Source organism: Rhinopithecus roxellana, chromosome 8 (assembly GCF_007565055.1).
Source record: "Rhinopithecus roxellana isolate Shanxi Qingling chromosome 8, ASM756505v1, whole genome shotgun sequence".
In the NCBI taxonomy this organism is placed as follows: Eukaryota; Metazoa; Chordata; class Mammalia; order Primates; family Cercopithecidae; genus Rhinopithecus; species Rhinopithecus roxellana.
The window spans coordinates 121,399,328-121,414,977 of record NC_044556.1 but is presented as its reverse complement, the minus strand read 5'-3'; the positions used below and the strand labels follow the sequence as shown (position 1 = coordinate 121,414,977).

The following is a 15,650-nucleotide window of genomic DNA, read 5'->3' as shown; positions in this document are numbered from 1 at the left end:
CAGCCTCCTGGGTAGCTGGAACTACAGGTACATGCCACCATGCCTGGATAATTATTTTATTTTATTTTTTTTTTGTAGAGACAGGGTCTTGCTTATTTGCCCAGGCTGGTAATTCATTTTCTAATTGACAAATAACAAATTGTATATGTTTATGGTGTACAACGTGATGTTTTGATATATGAATACATTGTGGAATGATTAAATCAAGTGAATTGACATATTCATCATCTCACATACATAAATGTGTGAAGATAACATTTAAAATCTACTCTCTAGCAATTTTCAAATATATTCTACCTTATTATTAACTATAGCTATCATGTTGCACAATAGATCTCCACAACTTATTACTCCTAACATCAACTTTGTATCTTTTGACCAACATCTACCCATTTCCTCCTCCTCCCCAGTCACCTCCATTCCCGGCCCTGGTAAACACTGCATACCAAAAATAAAATTCTAAACCCTCTGGCTGACTGATGGGTCCTCCTCTTTGCCCAGGGCATTCCAAAGTTATCCTGAAAAACTAGTTCAGGCCATAATGGGGAGTGGGGATCAGGCATACCTCATTATGCCCTCCTCCCTTCTGGAATTCAGGTATAGCTGACCAGCATTAACATCAATACAGAGCCCTTAAGACTGATAAAATAGTGCTTGCTTTGGCAGCACATATAGTACACTTGGAATGACACAGGGAAGATTAGCATGGCCCCTGTGCAAAGATGACATGCAAATTCATGAAGCATTCCATAAAAAAAGACTGACAGAACAGAGTCTTTAAGTCTGATAAGAAACATTTACAATCTATTCTCTCTGAAGCCTGCTACCTGGAGGCTTCATCTGCATGATTAAAATCTTGGTCTCCACAACCACTTATCATAACCCAGACATTTCTTTCTATTGATTCCAGGTCTTTAGATAATAACTCTTTCAACCAACTGCCAATAAGAAAATCTTTGAATCTGCGTGTGATCTGGAAGCCCCCCACCTCCTTCTAGTTGTCCTGCCTTTCCAGACTGAAGCAATGTACATCTTATATGCATTGATTGATGTTCCACGTCTCCCTAAAATGTATAAAACCAAGCTATAGCCCTACCACCTTGGGCATATGTTCTCAGGATCTCCTGGTACTGTCACAGACCATTGGTCACTCAAATTTGGCTTAGAATAAATGTCTTCAAATGTTTTACAGAACTCAACTCTTTTTGTTGATACTACCACTCTACTCCCTGTTTCCATGAGTTTGATTTTTTAATCCCAGCACACTGGAAGGCCAAAGCAGGAGGATCACTTTAGTCCACACGTTTGAGACCAATCTGGGCAACATAATGAGGCCCTGTCTTTACAAAAAATTTTGAAAAAACTAGCCTGATGTGGTGGTGCCTGCCTGTAGTTCCAGCTACTTAGGAGGCTGAGATGGGAGGATTGCTTGAGCCCAGGATTTCAAGGGTACCATAAGCCACAGTCATGCCGCTGCACTACAGCCTGGGTGACAAAGTGAGACCCTGTCTTTCCAAAACAAAACAAGAAACAGGGAGGTCCCAAGATGGCTGAATAGGAACAGCTCCAGTCTACAGCCCCAAGTGTGAGCGACGCACAAGATGGGTGATTTCTGCATTTGCAACTGAGGTACTGGGTTCATCTCACTGGGGCTTGTTGGACAGTGGGTGCAGCCCATGGAGCAGGGTGGGGTATCACCTCACCCGGGAAGCACAAGGGGTTGGGGAATTCCTTTCCTAACAAAGAGAAGCCATGACAGACAGTACCTGGAAAATCGGGACACTCCTGCCCTAATACAGTGCTTTTCCAATGGTCTTAGCAAATGGCACACTAGGAGGTTATATCCTGTGCCTGGCTCAGACACTCTCACTCCCACGGAGCCTCACTCACTGCTAGCACAGCAGTCTGAGATCGAACTGCAAGGCGGCAGCGAGGCTGGGGGAGGGGGTGTCCACCATTGCTCAGGCTTGAGTAGGTAAACAAAGTCGCTGGGAAGCTCGAACTGGGTGGAGCCCACTGCAGCTCAAGGAGGCCTGCTTGCCTCTGTAGACTCCATCTCTGGGGGCAGAGCATAGCTGAACAAAAGACAGCAGAAACTTCAGCAGACTTAAACATCCCTGTCTGACAGCTTTGAAGAGAGTAGTGGTTCTCCCAGCATGGAGTTTGAGATCTGAGAATGGACAGACTGCCTCCTCAAGTGGGTCCCTGATCCCCAAGTAGCCTAAAAGGGAGACACATCCTAGAGGGGCCGACTGACACCTCATACAGCTGGGTGCCTCTCTGAGACGAAACTTCCAGAGGAAGGATCAGGCAGCAACATTTGCTGTTCTGCAATATTTACTGTTCTGCAGCCTCCACTGGTGATACCCTGGCAAACAGGGTCTGGAGTGGACCTCCAGCAAACTCCAACAGACCTGCAGCTGAGGGTCCTGACTGTTAGAACGAAAACGAACAACCAGAAAGGACATCCACACCAAAACCCCATCTGTACATCACCGTCTTCAAAGACCAAAGGTAAATAAAATCACAAAGATGGGGAGAAACCAGAGCAGAAAAGCTGAAAATTCTAAAAATCAGAGCGCCTCTTCTCCTCCAAAGGAATGCAGCTCCTCACCAGCAATGGAACAAAGCTGGACAGAGAATGACTTTGACGAGTTGAGAGAAGGCTTCAGATAATCGGTAATAACAAAATTCTCTGAGCTAAAGGAAGACGTTCACACCCATCGCAAAGAAGCAGGCAGGCCTCCTTGAGCTGTGGTGGGCTCCAGCCAGTTCTAGCTTCCTGGTTGCTTTGTTTACCTACTCAAGCCTCAGCAATGGCAGGCGCCCCTCCCCCAGCCTAGCTGCCACCTTACAGTTCAATCTCAGACAGCTGTGCTAGCTATGTGTGAGGCTCCGTGGGCGTGGAACCCTCCGAGCTGGGTGTGGGATATAATCTCCTGGTGTGCCGTTTTCTAAGACCATTGGAAAAGCGCAGTATTAGGGTGGGAATGACCCAATTTTCTGGGTGTCATCTGTCACTGCTTTGCTTGGCTAGGAAAGGGAATTACCTGACCCCTTGCACTTCCTGGGTGAGGCAATACCTCGCCCTGCTTTGGCTCTTGCTCCGTGCACTGCACCCACTGTCTGACAAGCCCCAGTGAGATGAACCTGGTACCTCAGTTGGAAATGCAGAAATCACCCTTCTTCTGCTTTGCTCACACTGGGAGCTGTAGACTGAGCTGTTCCTATTTGGCCATCTTGGAACTGCACCTGTCATTTTTTTTTAATGTAGTTTCTTAGTTTGGCTTTGGTATCAGGGTAATGCTGGCCTTGTAAAATGTATTTGGAAGTCTTCCTTTCTCTTCAGGTTTTTGGAAGAGATTGAGAAGGATTGGCATTAGTTCTTTAAATGTCTGGTAGAATTCAGCAGTGAAGCTAACAGGTCCTAGGCTTTTCTTTGGCGGGAGACTTTATTACTGATTCACCCTCTTTACTCATTGATCTATTCAGATTTCCTATTTCTTCATAATTCAATCTGGGGAAGTTGTACGTTTCTAGGACTTTATCCATTTCCTCTAGGTTATCCAATTTATTGGCATATAATTGTTCATATTAGTCTCTTAACAATCCACTGTGTCTCGACAGTATCAGTTCTAATGTCTCATCTTTCATTTCTGATTTGATTTGAATCTTTTTTTTAGTCTTGCTAAAGGTTTGTTGATTTTGCTTGTCTTTTAACAAAATCAACTCAGTTTTCTTGATTCTATTATTTTTCTAGTCTCTATTTCATTTATTTTTGCCCTGATCTTATTCCCTTCTGAGAGACAGGACTAGCTGGATTTCCTAGGTCGACTAAGAATTCCTAAGCCTAGCTGGGGAAGGTGACCACAGCCACCTTTAAACACTGGGCTTGTAACTCAACTCACTAAAATAGCAATTAGGCTAAAAGCAGGAGGTAAAGCAATAGTCAATCATCTATCGCCTGAGAGCACAGGGGGAGGGACAATGATTGGGATATAAACCCAGGCATTTGAGCTGGATTGGGCAACACCCTTTGGGTCCCCTCCTGTTGTATGGGAGCTCTGTTTTCACTCTATTAAATCTTGCAACTGCACACTCTTCTTGTCCGTGTTTGTTCTGGCTCGAGCTGAGCTTTCACTTGCCGTCCACCACTGCTGAACTCTGCCATCACAGACCCACCATTGACTTCCACCCCTCAGGATCTGGCAGGGTGTCCACTGTGCTTCTGATCCAGTGAGGCACCTATTGCCGCTCTTGATTGGATTAGAGGCTTGCCATTATTCTTGCATGGCTAAGTGCCCAAGTTCATCCTAATCGAGCTGAACACTAGTTGCTGGGTTCCATGGTTCTCTTCCGTGACCCATGACTTCTAAAAGAGCTATAACACTTACTGCATAGCCCAAGGTTCCATTCCTTGGAATCTGTGAGGCCAAGAACCCCAGGTCAGAGAACAGAAGGCTTGCCACCATCTTGGGAGTGGCCCGCCACCATGTTGGGAGCTCTAAGAGCAAAGACCCACCAGTAACACTTCCTTCTACTAACTTTGGGCTTAATTTGTTCTTCTTTTTCTAGTTCCTTGGGGTGTAATGTTAGGTTGTTTTCTTTTTCTTTTAGATCCTTCTTTTTCAATGTAGACATTTATTGCTATAAATTTTCTTCTTACGGTTGCTTTTGCTGTTATCCCATACATTTTGGTATGTTGTTTTTCCATTTTTGTTTGCCTTAATTTTTTTTAAAATTTCCCTTTTGATTTCTTTTTTGACCCATTGTTTGTCCAGGAGCATGTTGTTTAATTTCCACATATTTTTGAATTTTCCAAAATTCCTCCTGTTGTTGATTTCTAATTTTATATCATTGTGGTTGGAAAAGATACTTGATACAGTTTTAGTCCTCTTAATTTTATTTTTATTTTTATTTTTATTTTTTTTGAGATGGAGTCTTGCTCTGTCGCCCAGGCTGGAGTGCCGTGGCGTGATCTTGGCTCACTGTAAGCTCTGCCTCCCGGGTTCACACCATTCTCCTGCCTCAGCCTCCTGAGTAGCTGGGACTACAGGTGCCCACCATCACACCTGGCAATTTTTTGTATTTTTAGTAGAGACGGAGTTTCACCGTGTTAGCCAGGATGGTCTTGATCTCCTGACTTCGTGATCTGCCCGTCTCGGCCTCCCAAAGTGCTGGGATTACAGGTGTGAGCCACCGTGCCCGGCCTAGTCCTCTTTTTAAATAATTATCATATATAAATTATTATACAATATAACTATATGTTATAATTACCTACATGTTATCATTCAACATGTTATATTCTACACACTATATTGCACAGTGTTAATATAATAAATATAACAGGTGATGTATTGTCTGTAATATTAGAGTGAATATAAAGTCCAATATGTTATATTATATATTATTATATTTGCATATAATAACCTTAGGGAGATATGTACAAGATTTTAAATTGCAGCTGGTTCTCCCAGCACTGTATCCCTCTCCCTGGTTTATTTCTTTTCTTTTTTTACAAAAATACGTGTTCCTTTTTTTTTTTTTGAGATGGAGTCTTACTCTGTTACACAGACTGGAGTGCAGTGGCTCAATTTTGGCTCACTGCAACCTCTGCTCCTGAGCTCAAGCAATCCTCCTGCCTCATCCTCCTAAGTAGCTGGGATCACAGAGGCATGCCACCATGCCCAGTTAATTTTTGTATTTCTGGTAGAGATGGGTTTCACCATGTTGCTCAGGCTGGTCTTGAACTCCTAAGCTCAAACCATCCACCTGCCTTGTCCTCCCAAAGTGCTAGGTGTGAACCATCACACCCGGCCAAAAATAAGTGTTCTTTTAATCACTAAAAGCAGGGTATTCATGCAATTTATTCAAAATCGTCAACTTTTTTCTCTTTCTTTCCCTTCTATAGTCCAACATCACATCTATCACCCCTGCTACCACTACCCCTGCCCTCTCCTGCTGCTATTTTCCATTTGCTCTCTGGGTTATTAATGCCAATCTCCTTCTAATATGTGAATTATTCTGAAGAATGTTTTGTGTGCACTTGAGAAGAATATATGTTCTGTTACTGTTGGATGGAGTATTTGTATATGCCTTTTAGGTCCATTTGATCTACAGTATACTCCAAGTTCGATGTTTTCTTTTCTTTCTTTCTTCTTTTTTTAAATTACATGGATAAGTTCTTTATTGGTGATTTCTGAGATTTTGGTGCACCCATCACCTGAGCAGTGTAGACTGTACCCAATGTGTATTCTTTTATTCCTCACCTTTCTCCCACCCTTCTCCCCAAGTCCCCAGAGTCCATTATGTCATTATTCTGCCTTCGTGTCCTCACAGCTTAGCTCCCAATCATAAGTGAGAACATATGATATTAGGTTTCCCATTCCTGAGTTACTTCACTTATATTAATGGTCTCCAACTTCATCCAGGTTGCTGTGAATGCCATTATTTCATTCCTTTTTATAGCTGAGTACTATGCCATGGTGTATATACAATATTTTCTTTATCCACTGTTGGTGGATTGGGTATTTAGGCTGGTTCCATATTTTTGCAATTTTGAATTGCACTGCTATAAACATGCATGTGCAAGTGTCTTTTTCATATAATGACTTCTTTTCCTCTGAGTAGATACTCAGCAGTAGGATTGCTGGATCAAATGGTAGTTCTAATTACAGTTCTTTAATGAGGCTCCATACTGTTTTCCATAGTGGTTGTACTAGTTTACATTCCTACCAGCTGTGTAAAAGTGTTCCCTTTCAACCACATCCATGCCAATATCAGTTTTTTTTTTTTTTTTAGTTTTAAATTATGGCTATTCTTGCAGGAGTAAGGTGGTACCACATTATGGTTTTAGATTCACATTTCTCTGATAATTAGTGATGTTGAGGATTTTTAAAAATATGTTTGTTGGCCATATGCATATCTTCTTTTAAGAATTGTCTTCAGCCAGGCACAGTGGCTCACACCTGTAATCCCAGCACTTTAGGAGGCTGAGGCGGGTGGATTATGACGTCAGGAGTTTGAGACCATCCTAGCTAAAATGATGAAACCCCATCTCTACTAAAAATACAAACAAAAATTACCTGGGCATGGTGGCACACACCTGTAATCCCAGCTACTCAGGAGGCTGAGGCAGGAGAATCGCTTGAACCCAGGAGGTGTAGGTTGCAGAGAGCCGAAATTGTGCCACTGCACTCCAGCCTGGGCAACAGAGTGAGAATTCGTCTCACACACACACACAAAAAAGATTGTCCATGTCCTTAGCCCATTTTTTTTTCTTTTCCATTTTTAATTTTTTTTTTTTTATTTATTTTTTTGAGACAGGATCTCTCTCTGTTGCTCAGACTGGAGTGCAGTAGTGTCATCTCAGCTTACTGCAACCTCCACCTCCTGGGTTCAAGGGATCCTCCTATCTCAGCCTCCCAAGTAACTGGGACTACACCCACAAGCCACCACACCCTGCTAATTTTTATATTTTTTGTAGGGACAGGGTTTTGCTATGTTGCCTAGGCTTGTCTCAAACTCTTGGGCTTAAGCGATCCACCCACCTTGGCCTCCCAAAGTGCTGGGATTACAGACATGGGCCATTGAGCCCAACCCTTAGCCTACTTTTTGATGGGATTGTTTGTTTTTTTCTTGCTGATTTGCTTGAGTTCCTTGTAAATTCTGAATATTAGTCCTTTGTTGGATGCATAGTTTGTAAATATTTTCTCCCACTCTATGAGCTTTCTGTTTACTCTGCTTATTATTTCTTTTGCTGTGTAGAAGCTTTTTAGTTTAAACAAGTCCCAGCTATTTATCTTTGTTTTTGTTGCATTTGCGTTTGGGTTCTTGGTCATGAACTCTGCCTAGGCCAATGTCTAGAAGGGTTTTTCCAATGTTGTCTTCTAGAATTTTTATGGTTTCATGTTTTAGATTTAGGTCTTTGATTCATCTTGAGTTGAGTTTGTATAAAGTGAGAGATGAAGATCCAGTTTCATTCTTCTATATGTGGCTTACCAATTATCCCAGCACCATTTGTTGAATAGGGTGTCCTTTCTCCACATATGTTTTTGTTTGCTTTGTTGAAGATCAGTTGGCTGTAAGTATTTAGCTTTATTTCTGGGTTCTCTATTCTGTTCCATTTGTCTATTTTCCTGTTTTTATGCCAGTACCATGCTGTTTTGTTAACTATGTTTTGTAGTACAGTTTGAAATTCTTCCAGATTTATTCTTTTTGCTTAGTTTTGCTTTGTCTATGCTGGCTCTTTTTTGGTTCCTTATGAATTTTAGGATTTTTTTTCTAGTTATGTGAAGAATAATGATGATATTTTGATGGAAATTGCATTGAATTTGTAGATTGCTTTTAGCACTATTTTCATTTTCACAATATTGATTCTACCCATCCATGAGCATGGGATGTGTTTCCGTTTGTTTGTGTCATCTATGATTTCTTTCAGCAGTGTTTTACAGTTTTTCTTGTAGAGGTCTTTCACCTCCTTGATGAGGTATTATTTCTAAGTATTTTATTATTATTATTTTTTGCAGCTATTGTAAAAGGGTTGAGTCCTTGATTTGATTCTCAGCTTGGTTGCTATTGGTGTATAGCAGTGCTGCTTTGTGTACATTGATTTTGTATCTTAAAACTTTACTAAATTCATTTATCTGATCTAGGTGCTTTTTGGATGAGTCTTTAGGGTTTTCTAGGAATATGATCATATTTGACATATTTGTCAAACAGTGACAGTTCAACTTCCTCTTTACTGATTTGGATGCCCTTCATTTCTTTCTCTTGTCTGATTCCTCTGGATAGGTCTTCTACTATTATGTTGAATAGAAGTGGTGAAAATGAACATCCTTATCTTGTAACAGTTATCAGTGAAAATGCTTTCAACTTTTTCCCATTCAGTACAGTGTTGGCTGAGGGTTTGTCATAGATGGCTTTTATTACCTTAAGGTATCCCTTCTATGTCAATTTTGCTGAGGGTTTTAATCATAAAGGAATGCTAGGTTTTGTAAAATGCTTTTCTGTGTCTATTTAAATGATCATATTATTTTTGTTTTAATTCTGTTTATGTGGTGTATTCACTTCTGTATTCACTTCTGTATTTAAACCATCCCTGAATCCCTGGTATGAAACTCACTTAATCATGGTACATTATCTTTTTGACATATTGTTGGATTCAGTTAGCTAGTATTTTGTTGGGGATTTTTGTATCTATGTTCATTGGGGATATTGATCTGTAGTTTTCTTTTTTCTTTTGTCCTTTCGTAATTTTGGTATTAGGGTTACACTGACTTTTTTTTTTTTTTTTTTAGATGAGGTCTCGCTCTGTCACCAGGCTGGAGGGCAGTGGAGCGATCTTGGCTCACTGCAACCTCCGACTCCCTGGTTCAAGCGATTCTCCTGCCTCAGCCTCCCAAGTAGCTGGGATTACAGGCATGAGCCACTACACCTGGCTAAATTTTGTATTTTTTAGTAGAGACGGAGTTTCTCCATGTTGACTAGGGTGCTCTTGATCTCCTGACCTTGTGATCCGCTCCCTTAGCCTCCCAAAGTGCTTAGATTACAGGTATGAGCCACCATGCTCAGCTGGTTATAATGGCTTTATAGAATGATTTAGGGAGGATTCCTTCTTTCTCTATCTCTTAGAGTAGTTTCAGTAGGATTCAATTATTTTTGAATGTCTGATAGAATTCAGCTGTAAATCCATCTGGTCCAGGACATTTTTATTTTGTTGGCAATTTTTAAATTACCATTTCAGTCTTGCTGCTTGTAATTGGTCTGGTCAGAGTTTCTATTTCTTCCTAGTTTAATCTAGGAGGGTTGTATATTTCTAGGAATTTCTCCATCTCCTCTAGGTTTTCTAGTTTGTGAGCATAAAGGTGTTCATAGTAGCCTTGAATGATCTTTTGTATTTCTGCTATATCTGTAATATATCCCATTTTGTTTCTAATTGAGCTTATTTGAATCTTCTCTCTTCTTTTCTTGAGTAATCTTTCTAATGGGCTATCAATTTCATCTTTTCAAAGAACCAGCTTTCTGTTTCATTTATCTCTTGTTTGTTTGTTTGTTTGTTTGTTTCAATTGTATTTAGCTCTGCTCTGATCTTTGTTATTTCTTTTCTTCTACTGGATTTGGGTTTGGATTGTTCTTGTTGCTCTAGTTCCTTGAGGTGTGGCCTTTAATTGTCTCCTTGTGGTCTTTCAGACTTTTTGAGGTAAGCATTTAATGCTATAAACTTTCCTCATAGCATTACTCTTGCTGTATTCCTGAGGTTATGATAGGTTTTGTCACTATTATCATTCAGTTCAAATAATTTTTTTTGAGATGGAGTTTCACTCTGTCGTCCAGGCTGGAGTTCAATGGTACAATCTCAGCTCACCACAACCTCCACCTCCCAGGTTCAAATGATTCTCCTGTCTCAGCCTCCCGAGTAACTGGGATTACAGGTATGCACCACCACGCCTGGCTAATTTTGTATTTTTAATAGAGACAGGGTTTCTCCATGTTAGTCAGGCTGGTCTCAAGTTCCCGACCTCAGGTGATACACCCACTTCAGCCTCCCAAAGTTCTGGGATTACAGACGTGAGCCACCGTGCCCGGCCCAGTTCAAATAATTTTTTAATTTCCATTTTGATTCCATTGTTGACCCAAGGATCTTTCAGGAGCAGATTATTTAATTTACATGTATTTGTATAGTTTTGAGTGTTCCTTTTGGAGTTAATATCCAATTTTTTTTCACTTTGTTCTGAGAGAGTACTTGATATAATTTCAATTTTGTTAAATTTATTGAGACTTGTTTTGTGGCCTACCATATTGTCTATCTTGGAGAATGTTCCATGTGCTGAAGAATAGAATGTAAATTCTGAGTTGTTGGGTAGAATGTTCTGTAAATATCTGTTAAGTGGATTTGCTCTAAGGTATAGTTTAAGTTCATCGTTTCTTTGTTGACTTTGCCTTGTTGACTTTCTGTCTAGTGCTGTCAGTAGTGTATTGAAGTCCCCCACTATTATTGTGTTGCCATCTATATCATTTCTTTGATCTAGTAGTAATTATTATTATTATTATTATTATTATTTGAGACAGTCTAATTCTGTCACCCAGGCTGGAGTGCAGTAGTGCCATCTTGCCTCAATACAACCTTCACCTCTCATGTAGCTGGGATTATAGGCATGCACCACCACACCCAGATAATTTTTCTATTTTTAGTAGAGATAGGGTTTCACCATGTTGGTCAGGCTGATCTCCAACTCCTGGCCTCAAGTGATCTGCCTGCCTCGGCCTCCCAAAGCACTGGGATTACAGGTGTGAGCCACCACACCTAGCCAGTAGTAATTGTTTTATAAATTTGGGAGCTCCAGTGTTAGATGTATATATATTTAGGATTGTCATATTTTCCTGTTGGACTAATCCTATTATAATTATATAATGTTCTCTTTGTCCTTTTTAAACTATCATTACTTTAAAGTCTGTTTTGTCTGATATGAGAATAGCAACTCCGGCTCGATTTTGGTTTCCATTAGCATGGAATATCTTTTTCCACCCCTTTACCTTAAGTCAGTGTGAGCCCTTGTGTGTTAGGCGAGTCATTTGAAGACAGATACTTGGTTGGTGGATTTTTATCCATTTTGCTTTTAAGTGAAACATTTAGGCCATTTACATTCAACATTTCTATTGAGATGTGAGGTATTGTTCTATTCATCATGCTAGTTGTTACCTGAATACCTTGTTTTGTTTTCACTGTGTTATTGTTTTATAGGCCCTATGAGATTTATGCTTTGAAGAAGATCTATTTTGGTATATTTTTTGGTTTTGTTTCAAGACTTAGAACTCCTTTTAGCATTTCTTATAGTGCTGGCTTGGTAGTGGAGAATTATCTCAGCATTTGTCTGAAAAAGAGTTTATCTCTCTTTTGTTTATCAAGCTTAGTTTTGCTGGATACAAAGTTCTTGGCTGATAATTATTTTGTTTAAACAGGCTAAAGATAGGACCTCAGGCAGGATGTGGTGGCTCACGCCTGTAATCCCAGCACTTTGGGAGGCCGAGCGGGGTGGAACACGAGGTCAAGAGATCAAGACCATCCTGGCCAATATGGTGAAACCCCATCTCTACTAAAAATACAAAAATTAGCTGGGCGTGGTGGTGCATGCCTGTAGTCCCAGCTACTTGAGAGGCTGAGGCAGGAGAATTGCTTGAACCTGGAAGGAGGAGGTTACAGTGAGCCAAGATCGTGTCACTGCACTCCAGACTGGACCCAATCCCTCTGGCTTATAGGGTTTCTACTGATAAATCTGCTGTTAATTCAATAGGTTCTCCTTTATGTTTTACCTGATGCTTTCGCCTCACAGCTCTTAAGATTATTTCATTTGTCTTGCCTTTAGATAACCTGGTGATTACGTGCCTAGGTGATGATCTTTTTCTGATGACTTTCCCAATTGTTCTTTGAGTTTCTTGTATTTGAATGTCTAGATCTCTAGCAAGGCCAGGGAAGCTTTTTAAAAATTATTATTCTCTCAAATATGTCTTCCAAACTTTTAGGTTTCTCTTCTTCCTCAGGAACACCAATTATTCTTATGTTTGGTCATTTAACATAATCCCAAATTTCTTGGAAGCTTTATTCATTTTTTAAAAATTCATTTTTTCTTTGTCTTTGTCTCATTGGGTTAATTTGAAAGCCTTGTCTTTGAGCTCTGAAGTTCTTTTTTCTACTTGTTCTAGTCTATTATTGAAACTTTCCAGTGTATTTTGTATTTCTCGAAGTGTGTCTTTCATTTCCAGAAGTTGTGTGTGTTTTTTTTTATGATATCTATTTTTCTGGAGACTTTTTAATCCATACCTGTACTGTATTTAAAATTTCTTTAAGTTGGTTTTCACCTTTCTGTGGGCGGCAAGCCACCCAGGTGCCAAGGCAAGAGACCGAGGGCACAAGCTGTTGCAGTGTAATAAAGAAAATATATAGAATAAGAATAGTTATACCAAAAATAGATTATATATATGATTATATATGAATATTATTAATCATTAGTTTGTAGCATTACTTTTTTTTGTTCTACAATTATAACCTAGGAAAAACCAGGCCGTATAGAGATAAGAGCTGAAGGGACATGGTGAGAAGTGACTGGAAGACAAGTGTGAGCCCTCTGTCATGCCTGGACAGGGCCACTAGAGGGCTCTTTGGTCTAGCGGTAATGCCAGTGCCTGGGAGGGCACCTGTTACTTAGCAGACCTTGGTCTAGTGGTAGTGCCAGTGCCTGGGAAGGCACCCATTACTTAGCAGACCGGGAAATTCCCCTGGGGGAGTTAAAGAAGACTCTGCTCCACCACCTCTTGTGGAAGGCCTGACATTAGTTAGGCTTGCCTGCAGTCATCCAGAGGCCTAACCTTCTCCCTGTGATGCTGTGCTTCAGCCCTCCTGTTCCTGGTCCACTTTCATGTTCCGTCTTGTACACCTGGCTCTGCCTTCTACATAGCAGTAGCAGAATTAGTGAAAGACTTTAGTACTTTAGAATTAGTGAAAGTCTTTGAAATGCATAGAAGAAGTAATGATGTAAGCTGTCCCCTCTCTCTCTCTGCCTCGGCTACTAAACAGGGAAGGGCCCTCTGTCCGGTGGACACATGACTCGCATGACCTTACCTATCACTGGAGATGGCTCACACTCCTTACCCTGCCCCCTGCCTTGTATCCAATAAATAACAGCGCAGCCAGGCATTCAGGACCACTACCGGTCTCTCAGTCTAGGTGGTAGCAGTTCCTCGGGCCCAGCTGTCTTTTCTTCTATCTCTTTGTCTTGTGTCTTTATTTCTATGATCTCTCATCTCTGCACACGAGGAGAAAAATCCACAGGCCCAGTAGGGCTGGATCCTACACTTTCTCTGGTACCTCCTTGAGTAGCTTAATAATCAACCTTCTGAATTCTTTTTCTGGCAATTCAGAGGTCTCTTCCTGGTTTTGTTCCATTGCTAGAGAGCTAATGTGACTTTTTAGGGGTGTTGAAGAACCTTGTTTTTTCATATTACCAGAATTACTTTTCTTGTTCCTTCTCATGTGGGTAGATTATTTCAGGGGAAAGATCTGGAACTCAAGGGCTGCTGTTTAGGTTCTTTTGTTCCACCAGGTGATCCCTTGATGTGGTGTTCTCTCCCTTCCACTGGGGTGGGGGCTTCCTGAGATTTGGACTGCAGTGATTGTTACTGCTACCCAGCAGAGCTACTGGGCTCTGGGCTAGTATTGGGGATTGTCTGCAAAGAGTCCTGTGATGTGATCTGTCTTTAGGTCTCCCAGCTATGGATACTAGCACCTGCTCCAGTGAAGGTGGCAGGGGAGTGAAGTGGACTCTGCAGGAATCGTTGGTTGTAGTTTTGTTTAGTGTACTGTTTTTCTTGAATGCTGGTAATCCTAGCAGTGAAGCTGTCATGTGGACAGATTCAGGAACCTCTGGTGAGCCATGTTGTAGGCAGTGGAATTAGCTGTTGTTTTCTCCTTCTTTGGAGCAGGGTTGTTTTCTTATGAGTTGCTATAATGGCTTGAGTTGGGTGACCTCCAGCTAGGAAGTGGCACTTTCAAGAGAGCACTAGCTGTGGTAGAAGAGGGATATAAGCTTGCCCTATGTTGGTCAGGATAAGTATTCCGGCTTCTCAGGTGATGGGCAGGGCCATAGAGCTCCCAAGAGTTTATGTCTTTTGTCTTCAACCATCGGGACAGGTAGAGCAAAACTATCAGATGGGGGCAGGTTTAGATGAATCTGAGCTCCGACTCTCCTTTGGGGCTTGCTGAGGCCACTGTCCGGTATGGGGGGGTGTGGTTCTCAGGCCAATGGAATTATGTTCCCAGGAGGATTATGGCTGCCTCTGCTGTGTCATCCTGGTTGCCAGGGAAATGGAAGAAAGCCAGCAGTGATTGGCCTCCTCCAGCTTCCATTGCAGCCAGCAAGGCCAGTCTCATTCCTGCTGTGCCCTGCCAACAGCACCAAGTTTATATTCAGGCAGCTGGCATGCAGGGCTGAGCTCTTGCCCCAGGCTGTAAGCTTCCCTGCTGAGAAGGCTAGCAGGACTTTCAGGTCTTGCCCCTCCCTGTCTGCCTAAACCTTTGGCTGTAGCTTCTGAGCTCCTATCTGCACTTCCTCTTCACACCCTGAATTCTGCTCAGAAAAATTCGTGCTTGGTCAAAATTATTACAAAGTTCAGCTAGAAGCTTCTTTCACCCTTTGACCCTTCCCTAATTCCTCTGGCTGCCTTCCCCAAGGACCCCTATGAGATAAAGTTAGGGATGGTTTCCTTGAGTTCAAACTGGGGACTGGGAGTGCCTACAAGGCTTTTCCCGATGCTTTTTCTACTTTTTATATTTTGCTCAGCTCCCTAAATCTGTTTTAGCTCTAGGTAAAGTTAAATTCTTCTCCTGTGATCTGGATTTTCAGGTTCCCCAGTGGGGATGTGTGTTTGGAGGCAGGCCTTCCCCCCTCTCACACGTTGGGAACTCACAGTTTTTCTACTGCCTCATAGAATTTGCAACAACAAACTGCTTCTTTCAGAGGGTCTGTGAATTCTTTCAGTTTTCCTGATATGTTCCTGCAGTGGTTCTTGGAGCAAAATTTCATGATATGAGTCTCTACAAGCTGTTCTGTTCATCCAAGTGGGAGCTGCACATTAGTCCTGTCTCCTATCTGCCA

At 41.5% G+C, this 15,650-nt stretch overlaps 1 non-coding gene across 1 annotated transcript; it reads left to right on the top strand.

Moving 5' to 3' along the window:
• Positions 1–650: 650 nt before the first annotated feature.
• LOC115899363 lies at positions 651–757 on the top strand. The gene has a single exon (XR_004059089.1). It is a non-coding gene; the product is annotated as a U6 spliceosomal RNA (small nuclear RNA).
• The last annotated feature ends 14,893 nt before the right edge of the window (positions 758–15,650 follow it).